This window comes from Urocitellus parryii, chromosome 2, assembly GCF_045843805.1.
Source record: "Urocitellus parryii isolate mUroPar1 chromosome 2, mUroPar1.hap1, whole genome shotgun sequence".
NCBI lineage: Eukaryota > Metazoa > Chordata > Mammalia > Rodentia > Sciuridae > Urocitellus > Urocitellus parryii.
In genome coordinates, this window is record NC_135532.1 from 59,078,894 (window position 1) to 59,103,277 (window position 24,384).

At 31.8% G+C, this 24,384-nt stretch overlaps 1 protein-coding gene across 3 annotated transcripts in view; it reads right to left on the reverse strand.

Annotated features, from left to right (window-relative positions):
• Positions 1 to 24,384, reverse strand: part of Pcdh9 (protocadherin 9) — an 862,810-nt gene that overhangs the window by 386,403 nt on the left and 452,023 nt on the right. The window lies entirely within an intron of this gene.

Genomic DNA, 24,384 nt, shown 5'->3' on the forward strand with positions numbered 1-24,384 from the left:
TTATTTATTTGCTACCCAGATTAAATACTATAGGGCTATTTTTAATAAAGTTAACAAATCAATCATGAATTAAGAGTTTTGATTCTCCAGAAAATAGCTTTCACAAAATCTGAGGATTCTTATTTATTTAAACACAAGAATGAATATTGTATGGGCACATAGAAATGGAAATCTGGTACATATAAACAGAAAAATTTCTTAACACAAACTTTAAATTTTCTTTGGGAGGAAAATGGACACTTTTAATCTTTGAAGACACAAATTATTTGAATAACCTTTTCAATTATTCTATATTGGAAATCTTACCTTCATATGATTATTCAGAAATTTTTCTCTTATTATTAATTTTGAATATAGTATTATGGGACTATTCATGTCAAATGAATATTTTTGAGTCTATAATAACAACATTGTATTGGCTTTTTTCATAAGCTAGATTACTATATATTATGTTAAATATTTATTAGAAAAAATAAGTATTCAATGACAAGTTTAAATGATTAAATTCACTTTAGTTTGAAAGAGTTCTGACAAAATTAAGATGAACAAAACATCCTTCCTTATTATCTGTTTATTTCAACTCAGATTTTGTTTGGCAATACGTTTAACTTGTTTGTTGTTCATGGTTACTTCCACCAAATACATTACCTACCCAGTATCAGTATGGCTCTAAATGACACATACATTTTTCAGACTGTATAACCTAGGTCTCTTTTTAGGAACTGTCTGATCACTCTTGAACAATCTGATCATAGAATGAAGTTCAATGATTTCAGAAAGATGGTTACAGACATTAAACATAGTGACCTTACTAAGATGTTCTCAAAAACAAAACAAAACACTTCTTATTTATTGTGAAATGACATACCTTATAATAAATGTTTTGTGTTACAAAATTATATATGCCTTTTTCCACTGTTGTATTTTTCTGAATAAAATTTGTTGCTCTCTTAGGAAACAAAGAAAAATTCAGATCCATCACCAGACATTGTACTGTCCCAGGTACCCTCTTTAGATTTTCTTTTCTTTTTCCATTCTTCCCTACTTCCTCAAAGCATCTCTCTCCCAAAAAGTTACATTATTACTTCAAATTATAAACTACATGCAAATTCTACCATGGGAATATTTTAGATTTGCTATGCTTTCATATTAAGTCTGCAATGGTTCATTCTTTCTAAATATTTCTCATAAGCAGCATATACATACTTTTGTAACCATAAATGAATAGATCCATCATTTCTCATTTTCTAAGACCAAGGCCTTTTTCCTCAGTAATAATGAAAGTGTAGGAGGCCTCAAAAAGGGCATGTATCTGTTTTTTACTCAGCTAACATCTATGTATACCCCAAGTCTATATTCAATGTCCCTCTCCTCCCAGGGACTGTTATACTACACTCTTCTCAGAAATTATTCTACATTATTGTCTAGGAGAGAAAAGGTAAAATAAGCACATAATCATGTAAGTAAACAATATAATCTGTTACAAATTATTATAAGAACCAAAGTGCATGTTCTTTTGGAATTTGCATTGCTTACTTTAGTGTTTTAGACTGTGTGAATGAAGACCTGGTACATGAACTTCTAAGTATCAGGTTTAGGTTTACCTGAATTATTCTTCGTGAATTCAAAATAGCCAGTTACAATTATAAAATTATTCTACATGAATTCCATAACCAATTAACAGTGTCAGTCAAGTTGCAGAGGAGTAAAGACTGTTAAGTGAGCAGTCCAAGCAACTTATTGAAGCTTTCAGACCTCACCATATCCCTGCATTATGTAAGGATATGGAGAATGAATCCTGCCAAACATCACTTTGTACTCAATTACTTGAACCCTACTTATTTCTTGTGAGAGATTTATCAGTTAATTTAATTATCATTACTCATCCCACAATTTATTTTATATGTGATAAAATTATTGCACTTCTGAAGGTTGTTCCAGAATCCAAGGAGATAACTAGCTAAGTATGCTAGTGCTATATGATATAAAAGAAATTACAAGTTTTGCATGCAAAGGAAAGAGCATTTATTTTAAAAGTTAATTTTAAAGAAAATATTAGACTTATTAAATAGAAATGGATAACAATTCAATAGTCCAGGAATGCAGTGAGTAATGGCTATGAAGATACTGATCTTAATCTAACAACCTAATTATCTATCTGTCTGTCTATCTATCTCTGTAACCAAGTAGTTTGGCTTACCTAAGTGTCCATTACTTTACTTCTGCTTTTAATCTCAACATCAATTAAATTCAGATTATATTAGTGGATATGCATTGGGCATTATTATAAAAATGTTTTTACCATTTTGTGTGATATGAGTTAGATAATTAAGATGTTTCTTATCATATAAAAGATCCTCGCTTTATTTCTAAGTGGGATTTCCTTTAAAATGAAATAGTATCCTTTTTTGTCAAATCAAAGTGTGGATAATAAAAATTTTTAAATAATTTAAATTCTAAAAATTAATTGCTGCTGTTTTTCCCCAACTTTAGCACAATAATCTAAGGGGCATGGCTTAGGAAAAACACCTCAGATACCAATAATTAAGACTGTCCAACAAGTATTCATACTGCCTCTATTGGAGAGAGTGAAGCTAAGAAAGTACACATATTCTTATAGAATGACCAAGAAAAACCACAAATGCTGATAACTTTGAGCACAGAACAACAAGCACATGCAAAGTTTACTTTTGTTATAACAAGCACACTTCTAACTTCTGTCCCAAATTAACTGTTACTTGGTTTCTTTTTTTTTCTCAGACTAACTGAGATCCTATAAATTCCAAACTTTATACTATTCATCTGGCCAAAATTCTAAATTACTATTACCTAACATCTACTCTGTATAATTTCTGCCATGATGAATATATTTTTCTTTTCAATCCCTACTGTAAAACTACATCAGTAACATGATTATTATCTCCTTCTCCAAACCACAGGTTTTGGTGGTGCTTCACTAATGTTAATTATAGGCTTACTTGGGTTTCACAGATACATGACTTAAAAATGAGATGATTAATAAGAAGGACATGTAATAATGAGATATTTGTGTACTTGAAAATAAGGGAATGAATAATTTAATAGTCAACACGTTGTATTTATTGTATTCTTGAATAGTATGTAGTTTATAATTGGGTTTCAACTCTGTAAATTAATTCCATAATTTACATGGCACTACAAGATGCTTTAGTACAAATTATATATATGTATAATTTATCATTGTGCACATCTTTGTATGTAATCTGCTATCTGCTTCTACAACAGTCTACTTCCCCATAATAAAAAGTCTAGTCTTCATCTGATTCCTCTGAGTATATAGGTGTCAATAAATAACACAGAGATAAATAAATGCAACAATAAACGGATAATAAAAGCCAATAGATCAATACCAATGTCCATTACTGTCTGCATTTCAGAGGTGATTTAACTTAGAGCAAAGCTCCATTTCACATTCATGCTTTGTATTCTTACTTCTTTCAATGTCTTCTGCTTTCATAGCTCTATCAGCAAGTAGGAGCACTTGGAACCTTTAAAACACTTCATAGAGCAAACTAGAGATAGTGTATTATTCCTATCTGAAAGGTTTATAGAAACTTCTTCAAGAATTAGAGCCACTATAAATGTGTGAAATGAGGATTAATAAATAACATGCTTAATACTATCAGAGAAAATCAAGAAATTGCCTGCAAAGTGTTAAGAATCGTTATTTATCTTTTATTTCTATTTTTTTCCTAATTTTTAACCATGATCTCTTAATTTAGAGAAATCCTTTGTTTTTCTCTGGAAGATTAGTAAAATCCCTAATAAAATAAAGAGTACTTCAGAAAAAGAGCTGTGTGTGCTTGGGTAAAGCAGAATTCTAGTCAGCTCATGAATTAAATACCAAATACTTTCTGAGAGATAACCAAGTAATGTTTAGCTTGGGTCCATTACAGTATGTTATTGTTAGATCTGTGTGCTAATTTCAAATAAAAAGTGCTTAGGGTACCAGGAGGATCTATTCATTCTGCCTACACATCCTCTTCTTGTAAGCATTATATGGGTTGTGGTAGGTTGGGAATCGAGAGAGTGGGATGACTTAGGTGAAGATTAGTCCAATGCTGGCTTTCCAAATAAGGAATCATTTGCTGGTAAGATTCTAAAATGATCAGAGATTCCTCTCACAGTAGAGGCAGTTTTGTTTATAAAACTCAAATCTTTTAGCTATGATTCTTCTCCATGACATTGTTCGGATAGGTAATGTCAATATTTATCTGAGGGACCCTTCTGGTTATAACATTTCTGAGCTGACTTCTTATTGTCTTGTTCTTTTTCAGATGTGCTCATACATTCATTCAGGTAGATGCTGGTCGAATTACCTTGAAGCTAAGAAGCTTAAGCTCTTTGCCTGAACAGGTCTTTTAAGGTCTGGGGAGAAACCAAAACAAACTGTCCCCATGGTAATATGCTTTTATAAAATTATCAAAAGTAACACATTTATTTCTGACAAAAAGTCCTCCAAATTACATAAGCTTCACATTTCAGAAAACCTGAACCTGCTCCTGTTTAGGCTAAATATGGTAGTCCTCATCCAGGAACCATTTTGCCCTATTGTGGTGATTTTTCACATTTTTCTATATTATGATCTTAAAGCTTATTTTTTACAAAATATTCTTGTCTTGTTTTGCTTTTTTAAATGCCTTAGTGCTTAATGTTACCCAGTTGTTTATACCATATAAAAATTTTAAAAATAAAATTAATCTACAAACCTCAATACAGGATACAAATAGCATATAAATGCAACTTTGATTATGAGTTTTAAATGTTCCTAATTTTTGCAGACATCCTTTGGAAAATCTCTGTGCATACTGGTATGTGCACATAATTTATAAGTCTTTTCATACAGACCCACACATTTCAAACAGAAAAGGTAGAGACAATTTTGATATTTCAACAGCGATCAAAATAATCAGGATTACTATAACAGTCTGTTGTCAAATTATATTTTATTTGGATAACAGTAAAGTGATGGAAAGTAAAACAATTGTCAGCATTGTGTTTATTCAAACTATGCTCTGTCAGTACAGAAGAAATAAATATTTTAATTGTGTTGAAGAGATGAGTAAATTGAGACTCACAATCTGTATTAACCAACTGTCATTACAATGAAATACCTGAGATAATTAACTTATAAAGAAAAAGGTTTATGAAGCTCATAGTTATGGAGGTTCCAGTTCAAGACTGGGAAGACACTGTTTTGGGCTTCTGATGTGGGTACCAGTTGGCAATGGTAGAGAAAACTGCTCCCCTGGGATCCAGGAAACAAAAAGAGAAAAAAGAAAGAGCTAACTAAGGTCATACCATCCCTTCAAGAGCATGCTTCCAATGACCTAAGGACTCCCACTAGGCCCCACCCTCTAAAGTTTCAACCACCTACTGGTAGAGCCACCTTGAGGACCGAGACTTCCACACATGTACCTCTGGGGAAAGTTTACCCAAATCATAGCATAACTTAGGAAAATTAAAAAGTAAGCATGAGGGCTAGAATTCATAATCATCTAGATTACCCTAAAATCTATTAAAACTAAGAAGGAAGGTACTTTAAGATTTGTAAAATGTTTTCATATATATTGTGTTATAAATACTTCACAACATCTTGTGCCAGAGTTTTATATGTGTGAATACTGGGATTCTGAGGGGTTAAATCATTTTAAAGTATTTGTGCGATACCACCATATCAAGAAGGATTTAAACCTAAGATTCTAGCTGTAGTTGAATTTGATTCAATAATCCATTTAACCACACTGTTAGAAAAATGAACCTTGTTTATGTGTGTATCTCCAAATTATGTGTAATACAATTAAAAGATAACAAAGTATTTCCTATTCACCTTCTCAAAATTACTAAATGTTAAAGGCAAAAGGAGGCATAAAGCCATCATGAGACTATAATTTCTAAAATCCTTATGATTAATTTGCCATGTGAGCTATAAGTAATTATACAGAAAACAACCACAAATGGATCTGATTATTTAAACTTCACAATGAGACAAAATTTCCAGAAGAAATGTGGGTGTCCAAAATAAACACCAGGTTTAAGCATAGCCTATGTTGACAAAGAGACTGATTTTAAGCATAGCTTGTAGGAGAAGAGTTTCAATATTTCCTGGAGAAACTTTGTTTTTAATCGTCCTGATCTTTTGTGGTACCTGTCTGGAAGCACAGAGCAGTACTCTGGATCCGGAGGTGAAGGGCTGTTTCAAGTATGATCTTACATGTTAGCTGAGACAAACTCCAAACTTCTGGTGGTTACAACAAAACTTTTGAACTACTTCCTGTTTGCAAAATTTGTGCTTGTCTAAATTCACAAAACCTAGTTATCATGGCCTAACATATTATCTTCACAAGGACTCTGTTTCATAATGTATATTTCAATACTATATTTTAATATATAGTAGAAGAAACAGTGGTCTAACAGATTTCCATTTGGTCCTGCAAACAATCTTAACTGGGCTTCAATACGACTTGCTACATAGTGCTATGACTATGTAACAAGATGGTCTTAGGACATTAATATTCCTGTCACTCTGTCAACTCCTTTTCCTTAAATACTCACATTACAGATTAAATATCATTAGGGTCTGAATAGGTTCCTCTAAAATTCACATTGAAACCTACTCTTCATTGTAGTGAGAATAAGTTCTGGAGACATTTGGGAAGTGATAAGGTCATGAAGGCTCTATCCTCATGAACAGAATTTATAAAAGAGATTGAAGGGAGCTCCCTGGCCTCTTTGCCATGCGAGTGCCAAAAATGGAGTAGAGGGAAACTCCTTAAAGACACAGAATTTTCTTGATCTGGAATTTTCCAGGCTTTAGAACTGGGTGAAGTAATTTCAATTGGTTATAAATTACCTAGTCTAATCTATTTTGTTATAGTTCCAAGTCAAACAAATGAGATGGTAAGTGTTCAATATAAAGTAATAATAATAAATAAGTAGAGTTAAACATTGATACCACCTTTTAATAATTTGAAGGATATTCTAGACCTTTCTCTAAACAATCATGTCAAGGTATCTGACATCAGAATATAGTTAACATTGAAATTAAAACCTTGAAAGTAAACTCAGATCATTTTCTTGGCAATTGTAATAAAGTTGCTCAGCCAGCAAGATAAATTAACAACATACAGAGGATAAGAATTTATGAAAGTACAAATGGTTTGAGTAAAATCAATCATGATGTTTGAGAAGAATAAAGAGGCATATGTTTGAATTCTTCTCCTTCTCCTACCACTACTTCCAGATTAATTCCTATCACCCAGCCACCATATCTAAGCTCTTCTGATCTCTCAGAGGACTAAGATATTAGTGGGAAGAAGCAGTATAAATTGTTGTTCAATACTTTTAATTTAGGAACATTTCTTAGATTTCATTTAAAGGATTTGCCCTAGACAATAAGACAGTTAAAGGGAAGAAAACATTAATTTACAGAAACATTACTAGTAGTTTCTTTTTTTTTAAGAATTGAGAAAACATTTTTTTTTTCCCAGAGAACCATTAGATTCCTACTTAAATGTCATCTATACCACATGGATTTCTGCTATAAAATGCAAATTTAAGGTTTTAGCAGGCAGTTCTAGCAGGATACCAAAATATTAATTGTGTTTTGTGGAAACATAAGGAAAAACAAAAATCCCAAAATACTAAGTAAAATTAGTATTGCAATGAATTTTGATATACAATAATGTGTAAGAGAGAAAATTTTAACAATATGAGTGATCAAAGAATAAAGTAGTAACTTCATGATTATGTATCTTGGGCCCCAAAACACAAATGGAATTGTGGCCAATTTGGGGAAAAATATTTTAACTTTGAATAATATAAATAGCAATTAATACACAACTTGTTGACTTACACTGAATGCACATTATAACAATGTCTTAGAAAATAATCCATGGATGCAAAGAGTTCCCAATATTATGAGTTTGTAACTATTAGCATTAATTTAATACAAAAATTATTTGTCCAGGGGAGTTTCAAGTGCTCTTAATGAAGTATGTATGAGCCTATCCTGCTGTTGTACAGGCTGTGCTGATGATATTTTACCAATTTGAGAATAGTTACACTACAATATGGAAAAACAATGTAATGAAATTATGTTTCCTGAAATGAAGTCTTCTGAAAGCCAAGTCCCAAAAGGTGAACTTTGAAAAAGACAACTGAGGTCAAGTATATCTTGGAAATTCAATATGTTAAGCGTCCTCAGACATTGTACCTCATCATGCACTTTAGCATATTAATGTCTCTGTGAAGTCCTGCAGTAAGGACTAAATAGTAGAATATCTGTTTACCTTTTTTTAATCTTGTGTGTTCAGTGTCACCTATTGACATTTATGTAATGTGCAATATGCTTTGGCAGATGATAATCTAAATTATAAAAGAGCTCTCAGTATATTTATATTAAGCGTTCAATATTTTAGTGTCATAATGTGACAAAATTTATGTTCTCACAACCATATTATGAATGAGACAAAACTACCTGAAAATCTAGAGCAATTTATATTTTTAAGATATTCTCAATTGCATTTTACCTGGTGATACTCTCTTGAAGTATTAGAAACTACTTCCAATCTGAATGTCACAGAGAGGTCATGCATGGCCAGTATCATATGCCACCAGTCAGTAAGTAAATGTCCCAATAATTTTCCAAAAATAATGAAGCCTGAAACTTTTCCTGTGCCCTTCCAAAGTCTTTCCCTGCAGTGCTGCTCTCATTCTACCTCAAGTACTAGAAATACTTCATATCTCCCAGAACTTCCACAGACACACTTCTCCAATTCATAATCTTAGTGTGGTTCCTAATCATTTTCTGTAGGAATAAATTTACGAACATGGACCCCAAAGGGACATCCTAGTCTGTTTCATCCTGTTGGGTGTCATTTATCTTCAGCCATTATCCAAATACACTTGCTCTAAGGAAGACTTAATGCCCTCCCCACTCTGCAGCACTCAGCGTGACCTAGATAATCATGGATATTTGCCAATACCGTCATCCATGTGGAATGGCCTCACAATGCAGAGGGGTAAGTGCTGCTTGCCTGTTTAGTATATATTTTCTTAAAGTTGAAACTATATCAAGCATATGGCTATACCAAATTGGAATGTGTTTCACAATAATTATACTCTTAGAATATGACTGCATTTAATGTTTTCATTTTGGCAATAACAATAGTTAACATTTATTGGTCATTTCATTTAATATGGTAAAACAATATCCCCATTTTGTAAGTGAGAAAACTAACTCGCAGAGACTGAGTATATTGTTCAAATTAAACAGAAAGTATTGAAGGCAGACTTCCCTAAAGCTGTGGTTAACTATACAGTATTACCTGTCCTACATAGTAATTAATTGAACCCAGTTGGTGTAGGAAGGCAAAACAGAGTGCCTTTCCTCTGAAATTCTCCTGTGGGAGAGATTTCTGCCTTAGTGTCTGCTGACCTTTTGAATATGTGGTTAGTGGATAGCTACTTTCTTTTTTGTGGAGAAAGACAAAATGGAAAGGAATAAAACAAATGTGATCATAAGCAATGAAAGACTCCTATTTTTTATTTGTGTAAATCTCTAATTTCTCCTCCTATGCTGCAAAGTTGTACTCATACACTCTCCTAACAAATACCTCTGCAATGTTATTTGGTACTTAGTTAAGTTGGCGTTGCTTTCTTTATATGCAACCAATTATATTTGATTCATAGTCTTAGTGTGCCTGCCTGATTCTGATTCTTTCTTCACCCTAAATCACATGGCTTCCTCTTCATGTATACTACTGCCTCTTATTTAAAAAGGGGGCGGGGAGTTAAAGAACTCCTTCTTTAGGAGAAGATTCCATATGAAACTTCTTTAGGGGGGGAAAATACTCTTTAAAAATGCATAATTATTTCTAATGTAAGTGTTTGAAAATAAAGTGTTAAAAAAGGGCACATTAGTAAATTTTACAAATTCAGAGAGGTTATAAGCAAGTTATACTAAGGGATTTGCATGTCTTTAAAATAACTCCAAAGGTAAGTTATTTCAGTGTTTTTATTTAAAACTTCAGTTGCAAAAAAAGTCAAGCAGTTAGTCTGTGGTTTAAGGTAGGAAGTTCACTTGGAAGCAGATGGCTGGAGAAGGAAGAAGAAGGCAAAATCATAAATCATAACAGAAGAGGACAAAGAGGACAAGGAAGCAAGTCAAAATGGGTAAAAGAAGCTGGGTAACAAAAGATCCAAGGAGAAGCCAAAGAGAATGGGGTAAAAGGAAGGGCATGGTAATAAAGGGAAGGAGAGAGTTGCCAACATGACATGTCCTGCCCAGAATCCTAATGAAAAGCTGCAGCATTGGCAAGCCTAGAGCCACGAAGAACAGCAAAAGGCCACACAACAGTTGGACGGTTTTAAAAGTAGCATTGTACTGGAGGGCTTGCAGGGATCCTCACTCTAAGAAGGGTCCTTTAAAATGTAAAGTGCATAGCTTTTTCTTAATTGGAAATTATTCTCTAAAAGAAGGCCACAAGATTTAGAGAAGGAATACATGACAACAGAATGCAATGAAAAAAGCAAAGAGAAGAAAGACCAAAGTGGAGGAAATTACAATGCAGGCAGAGCTAATCAATTATCAAGGTGACTGTGCCCAGAATTTTTTTTTTCCCCTGCAGAAAATGTCTTGATTCTTTACAAATGACCTTGATGGCTACCTTAGGTATCTTCCCATAGCAATCTAATATTTGGTATATATACGGAACTCATTTGATTACTGTTCACATAAACGGTTATTTAAACAAGCCAATAACAATATTTAAGTGAGTTGTGTCCTTGTAGAGACAAATTAAGCCTAGATCAAAAACACCTTGAAAAATGCACAGATGTCCAATACAGAGCTTAAAATTGCTACTTGCAGATATGAAAACCATTCCCTTCCTCATCCAATGTAGTTACAAAATACTTCTATACACCTTACCTGGAGGTAATTTCCAAAAACAACAACAACAAAAAATCCTCCCCTTTCACCTATATTTACTCACATGGCTATTGTGAGAGATTAAAGATAGAAAGGGACAAAGGCCAGACTATATATAACAATACAACTCTGACCCACATAGGATGTTTGGGAAGTCAGACCACAATCTCTACGGCTGCTGTCTCATAAAGATCAAGACTTTGTCAATAAATGCTGATTTTGCAACCGTCTCCAAACCCTTCTACCATCCAACTCCAGACCAGAGAAACACAAATAATCTTTTTAATAACTCCCAAGATAATTTTTTTGCCCAGAATTATTTTATGGATCTCTGGTTTCCTCCACAACATCCAGAATCAGAAACTTAAAAGGATTCTTGATCAAAATATATGTGAAAGTACCCCCCAAATTCCCTAATTGTTCCACCATTCCAATTTCTTGGGTCCAGTATTTTGATATAATATTTTACTTCCCTCGCTCTCACAGAGAAAATTCTGCTGATTTAATTGCACTATTTTACCATTACCTATTTGGTTGATTGTCTGAACTATCATCACCTCTCATCTGGATTACTGTAATAGGCTTTTAATTGATTTCCCGGTTTCTACGGTTGGGCCCCTGTTTCCTATCAAAACAGCAGCCAGAAGGATCCTTTCAATTTGTCAATCAGTTTAGCACTTTGTTTCCTTTCTCACACAGAATAAATGTCAAAGTTTTAAATTTTTTCTACAAAATCTTATATGATCTGATCATCAATACCTTCTATTCTTCAATTACCTCCAAGCCATAGCTGTTTGGTCTGTGACAAGTACAATTTCCACAGTGAGGCAGTGACTTATGATAGAGTATTATATATATATACACACACACACACATTGAAGTGTTAAAGGATAAATTTTAAGAGAATATGATCATAACTCTCACAAAATTATAAAATTAACATATATCAAGTGTTCATTTGAATCACATTAACTAAAGGGGAACCAGTAAAATGTTGCAACTGGTTCAAAGAATAACCAAAAGAGCAGATGCATATGTAAGAAATGAGGGATTATGAAAAATGTAAAAACTGAGGTAGGGCAGAGCTACCCAAGGATAGTAATGAACTTGTTAGGCTTGGTCAAAGTTTTAGCCTTTTAATGGTTCCTATCCAAGTTGCTTTTTATTCTTATGATAACCATTTAATTTTCATAAATTACCATTTATTCACTGATGATATATATTTCAATCAATAGTCTAGATACCTCTTGTGAGCTCTCAAACTATTAATTGGTTAGTTTTATAGATATGGATACCTATGAAATATCAACTTGATAATCCAGAATTATCTAACCTTCAACATGCAATCATTATCTCCCTTAATCTGTTTCTCTCTTTGTGTACTTTTGATAAATAAAATAAGATAGTGTCATATCCTTCCCAGGTAAGTGATACCTACATTAGAACTCTGTTAGACATCTTTAAGCCTCCATTTTCCTCAGGCTCAAAATTCATTACAAATTTTCCTTGAATGAGTCTCTCAGTTGATTTAGTATAATTGTCCAAGATACCCCCTGCTTCTAATTATGTGTATGATGGTGACTATCGATGAAGGTGTAAAAAAGTCAGTATTTTTTTTTGCCCCCAGAGACATTGTTACAAATTATAAATCAATGTGTTTACCTTCCCTGCTTAATAATCAAACTTTTCATTTATCGCCAGTAAGAAGTTTGAATTTCTTAAAATATTAGACAAAGTTTGTGATGATTTTTTCATTCTTTATTTTTTACTTTATATTCCTATCTCCAACTTCCTCACTTTTCTTCCTGACACACTGAACAGGTTGTTGTTTGTTCTAGTTAGCAACTTACACTGCTATTTTTGTCCCTTCTGCCTAGGGAAATGATCCACCATCTACTAAGCCGAGTTTGCCTTGCTGACTCCAATTCTGTTTTCCAGATGGAACACAGAAGTAACTCCTTCATTAAGCCTTTCCTGAAATTTCCTGATTTTCTGATACATTGATGATGCTATGTCTTAATCAAGACTAGCATATATTACAATATACTACAATAAGCCAGACTATTTTTTGTGTTCAACCTACCAATTAGATTAAGGGATGCTTAAGAACACAAAACATGATTTCTTGTTTCATCTTAGTCCTTGTGACCACAAAGCTTTTAGAATAATAAAATAAAAGGTCCATGAGAGTTTTCTGAATGATTGTCATATCATTCATTTACATTCATTTCATTTTTTGGCCTATTTCCCAATCTACAGAGGGCCTATTCTTTTGTCATTGTACGTCTTCCATAGAAAGATGATTTTCTGTACAATCAACAGAATTCAAATCATTTGAATATTTAGTAATTTAATACCTTGTTTATTGATTCATTTTCTTCATATCCTGGAATCATTTCTTCTTTTATTTGGACTTTAATTTTAAACCTGCAGATATTGAGAGTCCTTATTGTCATTTAAAAGTATTTGATGTCTCTATCTTTTCATATCACATTTGTAAATGTTTTAATGAAAATCACCTGTTACCTTAAATCTCTAATACATATGTGTCTTCGACAACACTTAGCCAATAATCTTAAAAATGTTTTTGCTTCACTTAATCTAGTGAACTACTACACAATTTGCAGATTTCAGCCCAATCAGTTGACCTATCTTTGTTTGAAGCATCTGAATTCCTTTAAATGGCTTTCCAGGAAAAAAAGGGACCAGTCATCACACTTAGAATTTCATGGTTTTATGGTTACTAACATCTAAACCCCATGAGAGTGGGGGTATATGTCTGTATTATATCACCATATTTATTCAGCACCTCTCATACTGACTAGTCATACTGACTAGTACAGGCAAAATGGTTTTTTTATTATTTTATTATTCAAATCATGAATAAATGTAACTCCATAGGGGAATGGTTAAATGTTATTTAAGAAAAATCTTTAGGTTTAGAAAATCATCATTCAAAGAGAATGACAGGTTATTTCTCAAGACTATGGAAAAGGTAATGGTAGCAATCAGAGGAATAAATCCTGATTAGAGGTTTAATTTATTTTCAATGGAAAGGTTTAGAAATTGAAGTAACCTGCTAAAGAAGCTTGTGGAATTTCTTCAGCACAAACATCATGGTTATATATAGGATTTCTACTGGAGTCAGACAGTTTGTATCCAATTTGTGTCTGAATATGTTTCTAGTGAAAACAGAGATGGTTTTTTAGGGTTATTTTTAGCATTTAGATTTTTGAATTCATTTTATTTTACAGATCATTATGGAGTTCTTGAATCATATGCCCAGATGAAACTGCATATTATGTCATTAGCCTAATAAAATAAAACTTTGTGTCTCCTATGCAATAGAAATGAAAATTATCTGTACAGTATTAAGTTTATAAATGTGCTTCCCAAGCCACAGCATGATGGATTATAGTCCCACTGAACATTCAATATAAGCTCTTGCATGGAAAGGAAAAGGAAATTCAGTTTGAACTGAATTGAGATAAACATATCTCATAAGTGAATCAAGTTTCAATAATTCACAAGCAGTAAAACCCAAAGTAAGTCAAGGGAGATATATTATAAATGCCATACCTCAAATCAAAACTAGTATTATCATAACATTATATTACATGTGCTATTCATCAACATATCTCTCCTCCACACCTTTCTTTAAAACACAATTTTAAATATTTTCTATCAATATTAAACAAAATTGCATATACAACATGATCATAGTGTCTTTTATGTTTCCTAAAATGTTACCATATGTGGAATGCTTTTAGCAATAGTATAATTAACTTGAATAGAAAAATATACATTTGATTTTTTTCTCTTATCTTCTGCCTTCATATATCCAAGATATGATTTGATTTTTACAGTAAAACACTATCTTCAGCTTTTCAGGCAATGATATTTTTTAAAATTCAACATACTACTAACCCCTGTGATATAAAATTTAATGTCTACATTTACCTGGCTTAAATATTATCTGTCTGTATCCATACAGATTTTTCTAACTTTGGAAAATAAAGTTATTCAAATATTAGATTCCATTTGAAGTATGAAAAACATTACTGCCCTACAGAGAAACTAATTTAATATTTTATAATCATTTTGCAAAGTCATCAAAGTCAAACTTCTAAATGCTCAATACCTATCAAATACTTTGTTTTTCTTACTTGAGTCAAGACTGTTGTTATTTCTTATACATTGCCTAAGTAAATCTCCAAATTATGTTAATACAGGACTAAGAGACAGGCCTCTGAATACTGGCATTTTTATTTGTGGATTGAAAAATATTTGAAAATTAGACATTTAAGATTTTTCTAACTGACCCACAATCTTAAAATCTTCCAAAAAATACAATCTGAGAAATTTTTTGATAGGTACTAATTTTTGCCATAGTACCTATGTAGCTTTTCCTGTTCATTTCTCATTATCTTGGACCTAAAACCATAAAGATACATATGCACCAGTATTATCCTGTTTTCTCTAATAAAATAGAAACTTTCAATTCAAACATATATATTCATATTTACTAAATTCTATATTTTAACAGTTGCAGGTGCTGGTTACACTGTTGGGAAAGCAAATAAAGTCCATGGGCTGTGATGCAGACCATGAGACCTATAGAGATTTGAGATGTGGCTTTGAATCTAACCTTGAAAATCCTCTGCATGTAATTTCTTAAACTTAGTCATCAGGGAGTGTTTTCATTTACATAATTATCCTCTTTCATATATTTGCATCCCTCAAAATGTCTCTTTAACTATGACATCAATAGGATAGAAACTTAGAACTTTTCCTAATTGTTCTTCTATCAGGTATAGCCACAAATTATTCCTTTCATGTTTTTAAATTTTAAAAAGTGCCACTTGATCACCTTTAGTTAATTATTTAGATTACCTTCCTCCACACTAATCATTTTTGATGGATAATTTTACTAATCCTGTAACTAAAAACACACAAAATATAGACCTAGTGCCAAGAATTCATTTACTAATTTGGCAGGCATGTGCTATTGAATATATGCTCAGATGGTACAAATTAACAATTAAGGTAGATTGTTCCATTTTATGTACAAATCTCAATAAATTTCTCTGAAACATCAGTATAGGTATATGTTGTTCTGACTTCATGGGTGTATAGCAGTATTAAGATTAAGGATAATTTACAGATAGCAAAATTTATGAAAACAGCCTTTTTTTACAACACTAACACTCTGAAGTTCATATGCTGTTAATTAAGTTGCAGGTCTCTTTATACAATTAATATTGACTCTTGGAGAGTAAACTTTGAAAATTTTCACAAAAATTTACACTTTTTATTTTTATTCTTATGTTAAAAATCACCTTTCAGTGTTATCATAACAATTCAATAAAAAAATATATCAACATATTTTAGTTGAGGCAATATATCTGTGCAATAAGTAATGTGGCCTTGCAGAAAGAAAGATCTAGCTTTCTCCCTCAGCTTCAGGGAGTTAATCCATGTACAGATAGCTTATCTTTGCTTAGGGCAAGGACTGGCATCATGGACTTACCATGATCTTATGGTAAGGCTTCTCACACTGAGTAGTCTTGGAGTATGGATTATTTAGAACAGAAAGACCATAAAGATTTAGGGTAGGGACTTTGCATCACATGATATTTGTTAATGTGGTGACTGAGTTCAATCAACTGGGCAGTCAATTAATCAATTATTCCTGCATAAATAATGAAACTGAGAAAAATGTCTGGAAAAAAGAGTGTGGATGAGTTACCCTGGATGGCAATATTTCTTGCACATTGTTACATAAAGATGCCAGGAGGCCAACACATCCTGACAAGAATGAAAGTTTGAGTTTGTAATATTTCCAAATTTATCCCCATGTATAGTTTTCTTTGGCTGATTTTAGAGTATATCCTTGCACTGTAATAAACTGCAAATTATCATTTTCATTAAATTCTCTATGTTTTCAGTGAATTACTGACCTCAAAGTGGTTTTGTCAAGTTCTCCCACTTGGAATCAAGTCTTACAGACTAGGTACTCAGACTTTACGGTTTGGCAAATTCAAGGTAATGCATAACTGCCAATCTTCTAGCATACTAATTGTCTATTCTAGACATCAGTGTTAATCAACATCTATTTCTGCTAAGTTGCATATTTTTAAAGAATAATTGAAATATGTGTCTGGTAAAAGAAAAACAGCAGCCCTATATATTATATACTAACTATGCTAGGTACTGCACATGTATTTTATTCTTGGTTTATCATATCATCTTATGAAAAACATATCTATTTACAAAGAAGACATTATATAAGTAACTTTTCTGAGGTTTAGAACTGTGTAGGAAAATGAAAATTCAAAACCAGCTCTGTTATATGTCCCATGATCAGAACTACTATCAAATGCAGCATCTCCTTGTTAACATAGCACCCAATCCTATTTTAAGACTGATTTGATTAAGGCTGAAACAACTTAAGGCTAGAAATGTCTGTAAATTTTGATTACATGATTATCTAAAGTACAAGGAATAGCTTGTTTAGTCACATGATTATAGTGCTGGACACTTTTCGTGAACCCAAAATGTCACACAGTTATTCAGTGCACAATTATATCTATAACAGATTGTGCTATTGACTTCTTGAAGTTTCAAATGAGTATCACCTAATTAGGGCAGCTGAGAAATCTCAGGCATATTCCATTACCTTCACTTGACACAATATGCTGTCAAGATGCTCCAAAATTTAATGTGAAGTTTAACTATCAAACACTTCTAAAATTTTATGCAACTAAATATCATTGCATTAGACTAGAAAGGAGTTTTGAATTAATAAAAAAAGAAAAGAATTTATGAGACATCAACAACTGTTCATAAACTAAATATTAGATATTCTTTTTGCTCAAATAAAAGGATCTACTATATCACATACATTTACATACACTAAGATGTATAAATTACTACATATGCATATAAGAATGTAAAACTCAGGCAAAGTAAAATTAATAGCATTGCCAATCTTCTTGAACAGGTGCATACAGGAAATATGTATGAGGAAACTATGGTAGAAAAAGTAATAAATTTAGAGTAAATTTCATGAGATTAAATCTGCTGTTACTGTGTAAATTTGGTCTTATCCTCTCATGCAGAAATTTTAAAGATTAAATGAGAAGTAAGATATATGAAAAGAATTAGGTGATTTATTGGAACATTGTACTTATTAAAAAGAATTTAGTAGGTTTACTCTTGATTCACAGATCTTACGTTATCTGATATTTAAATATATCGCTCTGTGGCAGTTTTATATGTTTATAATATTTATTTTCTTGTACCAGAACTTTGGGTTTTTATCTGGACTGAATTGTATCACCACAATATTGAGATGTTAGAACCCTAACTTTCTCAGAATGTGACTGAATTTGGATGCGGAACCTTTAAGCAGGTGGTTGAAGTTAAAAAGATGCTATTTTGTTGGGTGCTAATCCAATATGGAACTTTATAAGAAGACACAGCTTGAATTCCCAGAGAAACACCACAGATTCATTAAGCAAAAAGAAATACCATGTGAGGACACAGGAAAAGTGAACATCTCCAAGTCCAAGAGAAAGGTCCCATGAGAAACCAAACAAAGTCAGACCTTTGTCTTCTATTTCTACCTTACTAACCACAAGAAAAAAAAAAATTCGGTTGTTAAAGTCACCAGTTTAATTTTGTATTTTGCTATGGTGGTATTTTGTTAATGGCAATCTCAACAAATTAATACAGATTTCTAATTACAAACCAGTTTTCAAGGTAATGCCTAAAACCAGTACCAAGGCTTGCTCAGACATTGAAAAATAGTTACTAAAAATATTTTAATTGCCCCTAAGCACTGCATAATAAAATAAACACAAAGATGATGTGGATTTAATGAATAATTTTAGTAAAATGTTAACAAATCAAAAGGTGCAATAACTTTTATTTTACATTCATTTCTCAAAAATAATCAGTTAAAAATAAAAATTAAATTAAAAATGAAAAATTTAATTTATTAATTTTAAAATCTGTTGTAAGGAAATAACTAAAAATGAAGTTTCACTGAGCATTTAGCACAAATCTACGTTCTTACATTATTTCTATTATCCATCTAAAAACATACAATTGCTTAGATTTTGGTTTTGTCTGTTTTCCTAATAGGCTGTTAGCATTGTGATTTAAGAAGTGTTAATTTAGCCTGTACACAGTTGTCTAGTCCTTATGTCAGTGGTTATTGAAGGTTCCTTTCTCATGTATCTATTTCAGAACTAATTAAAAAATATAGGTGTTCTGTCCAAAAATGAGCTATATAAAACTTGGCAATCAATTTCAGAAGTTCAAAAACTCCCACAGTTGTGGAATACGCTTATTGTCATAGAGATCACTCGTCATGTGTAGGAAAGAACCTGGTTCCATTTCAGGAAAATGTGCTGAATGCTTGAGAGGAAACTGTAGGTCTAGAATGTCAAATACACATGGTAGTTCAGGAATAACTTGAAAGAACACTGAAAATTTTGCAAATGTTATACCAGTTTATCTCTTAGAATTATGTTGCATTTCATTGCCTTAACCAGATTAGTATTTTATTTTACTTTTATTGATTTAAATTAAAGTTGGGAAGATGTTGGTCAAAGGATTTCAAATTTAAGTCAGAAAGGAGGAATAAGTTTAAGAAATGTATGGTATAACAGTGTGACTATAGTTAATAACAACGTACAATATACTTGAAAAGAGATAAGAATGTAGATTTAAGTGTGTTCACCACAAAAAATAGTATGATAAATAATGTATATATTAATTTCCCTGATTTAGTCATTCCACAACTTATAAATATTTTAAAACACCAGACTATGCATGATAAACATATAAAAGTTCTGTCAGTTAAAAATAAAAATTAAATTAAAAATGAAAAATTTAATTTATTAATTTTAAAATCTGTTGTAAGGAAACAACTAAAAATCAAGTAAGGCTGTATCAGACATAATGCTTCTTCTTAAAATTATCTTAACATACTTGAAAAAATAGTCATGTCCACATATAAACTTCCGTATCCGTATATCGAAAATGAATAAATAAAAAGTAAAACCCAAAAGAAAAAAAGAAAAAACCAAAAACACACGAGTCATAAGTGCATAAATAGACAAAGAGTGTCAAAAAAGATTACTAGTATTTATTACTCCTGAGTCATTTGTAATTCTCTACTAAAACAGATTGGAATTAGGGAGTCCTATATATTTGGGTAATGAGATTCTGATCTTTGTCTCCAAACCCAACTGAAAATGCGTGTTTAAACAGACATCAATTCCTATAGCACATATTTCTTATTTTCATAATATCTTTCAGGAGAAAGAGATCTTATGAGCCCAACAGAGCCAAAATTCTTTTTTTTTAAATTTATTAAATATTAAAGCAATTTATACACCTACATCACAGATCTAAAACTAGGCTGATATACTCAGAAGAAAGATGTAAAAAAAAAGGGGTCATCAGAGATATCAGATAATTACTTTTTTTTTTGGAGAAACTAAAAGCAAACAAAAAGCATGATACTAATCCCTTATACTAAATATTAAATTTGCATTAGACTCCCAGCATATTTCACACCCAAAACATATTCACATGCCAAAATGTACCCTTAGTACTTGTCTAATTACTTTAAAGTCAAGGATGTCATTATTTTACTTTGCAATTAAGAAAATTCTATATAGTAAGTCAAATACATATTTTATATAGTTGTATTATTTTCTATTGTCCCTCCAACCCCTTATTGTACCCAACAAAAAATAAATTAATTAATAAAAGAAATACAGACACAAGGAAAATAATACTATGCTCAATATGTTACCTCTATCAAGGTAAATATGAACAGAGTTTTCAACTGAAAGGAAATATGACTTCTAGTCCCGACTAGGACAGTGGTATGTTGACTTTCATAAATCAGACATCTCAAATTTATATTAGTTCTGGCATTTACCATTTTTCTCACCTCCAGCAGTAAAATAAGACTGTTTGTAAATATCTTAAAGAAAACAGCTTAGGGATTCTTTTCTCCTTTTTTTTGTTTTACTTTGTATTTGTATACTCTCCTATATGACAATAAATTCCAGAGTCAGGTGGTCTGCATTCAAATTTAGTCTCATGACTTCTTTGCTATGTGATCTTAGGCAATCTACTTTTTCTTCTTTTGCCTCAGTTTCCTTATCTGGGAAATGAAACAATAGTATCAAACTCATGTGACTTTCATAGGAATAAATGGATTAATACATTTTTGCCAATTAGAATAATACTGGCATTTACCAAGGATGGAATATTGTCATTGATGAGAATGGTCTTTTATTCTTTAAAAATGCTATGACATTTTTCTAAGTACTGTATCTGAAGAGACTCCTAAATATAAGGAAAGCTTCCCCCTCAAATGCTAACACACAATTTTTTTTCTTGAGTTAAAATCATCAATGTTTCTAACACAAACTCCAAGAGCATCATCTCAAGATGTGACCGGAATGATATGTTTTATTCAATAAATGGTAAATTGCTCCTGAGCAGGAAGTTTCCTAATTTGACTTGAGAGAGCAACTGAGCAGGAGTGAGCTGATTCCAACACCTCAGTACAATGCTAATGATTTTTTCATGTTGAATTAATAGGATTGAAATGTTTGTGATTTCAGCAGCTGTTGGGAACAGTGGGAGAGCTTCTACCAACACACCGACAGCCTTGTGCCCCTCACATGGCTGTGTTTAGATGAACAGGAATGCTAACAGTCTGTCTAGAGTATGCTAATCTTAAATTAATAATAATCATCTCCATCAAAAGCAGCTATCAAATATTTCCCCCTTTCCATGGAGAATTTGTATATACTTTTTAATGATCTCATGAAAGAGTAATTTGTTGTGCACATAAACTAAAATTTATATCCTGAAGCAGGTGAGTGGCTACTATTTAGCTGTCTGATTAATTATCACAGCAAGAAATGATTAGGATTTGCCAACATATGGAACATTTTTACTTTGCTCAGGTACATTATTACTCCCTTAGATCCTTTCACTGACTCCCAATGGCCTCCTGTTTAAAATTTAAGTGTTTCCTCTAAATTCATATTGAGCTTTTATCCTCCCAGAAATACTACTAACCAATTCATTTTCAACTGATTTTTCCCAAACACATAGGAAAATCATTTAATTCATTTTTTCCTATTATTTTTTCTCTCCCAACACTTGGCATTACCTGTATGTTTGCAAATACCTTTTCACTTGTCTGTTCTTTTGATAACTTAATATTGCAGACAATATAACAGGATTTATTTTTATCATACTGCACTTACAAGACCTAAAAATAATGTTGTGCTAATAGAAAAATGAAAATAATTTTCACATATGAATGTGTTTGAACTAAGATCTTAGGAAACATAACTGATTTATGAGAGCAATTATCTAAAACCTCAGGATATATTTTTGTATTTTAAATTAAATAAAATTTTTGTGATAGATCTGCAACACCCATGGATAAAAATGTTTGATACATACAATTCCTAATGAAATTATTTTTTCTTTACATTAATACCCCAAATTGTGAAAGACATATAACATGTTAGATGAATAGGATAAAGAGAAAAAGGAATAAAGAAATCAGGAATCAAAAGGGAGTTAATGTCATTGGTAGTAAATATCTCTAAAAAATAATCACAAAAAAATTGGTTGAAGGACTTTAAAAATCTCTTAGAATAATTAGCATAAGTATATATTATGTGATTTATATAAAAGGGATTTAGGTTATTTTTTTCCTAAAAGGTTAACATGTGTTGGGGCTGGGGATGTGGCTCAAGCTGTAGCATGCTCGCCTGGCATGCATGCGACCCCGGTTTGATCCTCAGCACCACATACAAACAAAGATGTTGTGTCCGCCAAAAACTGAAAAATAAATATTAAAAATTCTCTCTCTCTCTCTCTCTCTCTCTCTCTCTCTCTCTCTCTCTGTTAAAAAAAAAGTTAACATGTGATCTATTACTCCTTTGATAGAGAATTTTACATCAAATTTCCTCAGGAATAAATAGCAATATTTTCACATCTGAAAATTAAATTGAAATCAAGTGTGTATAACCAAAGTAAGAATAAATTTCTTCTTACCATCTTGATAAAAAATCAATATTTTACAAATCCAGTGGTAGAGGTAATATATATATAATAATGCTTTGTATAGCAAGTTCTTGTGATGACTAAATGTGGTTGTCCCTTTTTGCCATCTTTCACGATTTGTTAGATTTCTTGTTCAAATGCTCTTCTAAATACAAATTATAAAGACAACTTTATAAAAATTTTATAAAGAGGTATATATTTATATTGAAAAAAGTATGGCTAAATCTGTTAAATATATGGTATAACACTAATTTTTTTCATTAGAGTGTTTTAATTATGACCAATGTGAATACACAATTCTAACTCTAGGTCAGGTATACAAAGAGATGACCCAGAATTGCTCTTTACATTTATGAGGGAGTGTTTTAAACTGGGAATGAAACTTCTGCCAAATAAATTATCAAGTGGTGTTTTTTCCTCCAAATAATGTGTGTACATGTGTTTATATATTATCTCAAAATAAAATATCTTAAATATGCATTTTTTCCAGGCATTCATCTAAGATTGATACAAATTCTCAAACACACAAATTGAACACATATATGCACATATAATTTCCACATTATTATGGAAGCTTTAAGATTTTTACCTCCTAAAATGATGACAATAATTACTAATCATAGTGTCTAACCTCTAAAACCGAATTGTCAGAACTTGTTCATTGTGTCATAATTTGAAAGAGACCATTAACACCAATGTTGTGAACTTTCACTATAGTTCAGGATATGGTGTGGTGTAACCAATTAAAACAAAAACATTTAAAGAGGTAAAGAAAGCATAAAAGCCAATTCATTAGACCTTCATGTTTGGGGTTCAGTAGTAACTGAAATGTACATTAAAGCAGAAAGCCTTGAATTGCTGATACATCCCAAATCATATTATAAATGTGAAAGGTAGGAACACTTAGCTTGGATTACTGAATATACATCAATGGACAAGGTTACAGTGATGACTCAAAGAGCTGTGAGAAATTATAGAAACCCACACCTAGTAGCAATAGGTAGATATAAAGTGGATGCTTTTAAGAATTATCTATTTTGTTAATGTTGGAACAATTTGAACATTGGCTATTCTATGAACTTGTAAAAGTTAGATTTATTCTCGAAGTGAGTTCCCAATAGTTAAACAATAACTTTAAGAATGGTAGGTTTAGGATTCCCCTGTCCCCCAGTTCTGCATCCCTCCAGACCTGTCAAATGTCACTGAGGTAATTCTCTGGAAGTGATCATGTACTTTCAAAGGAAAGTATGCATGTGCTTTGATCTTAATTATTTTCCATATATATATATATA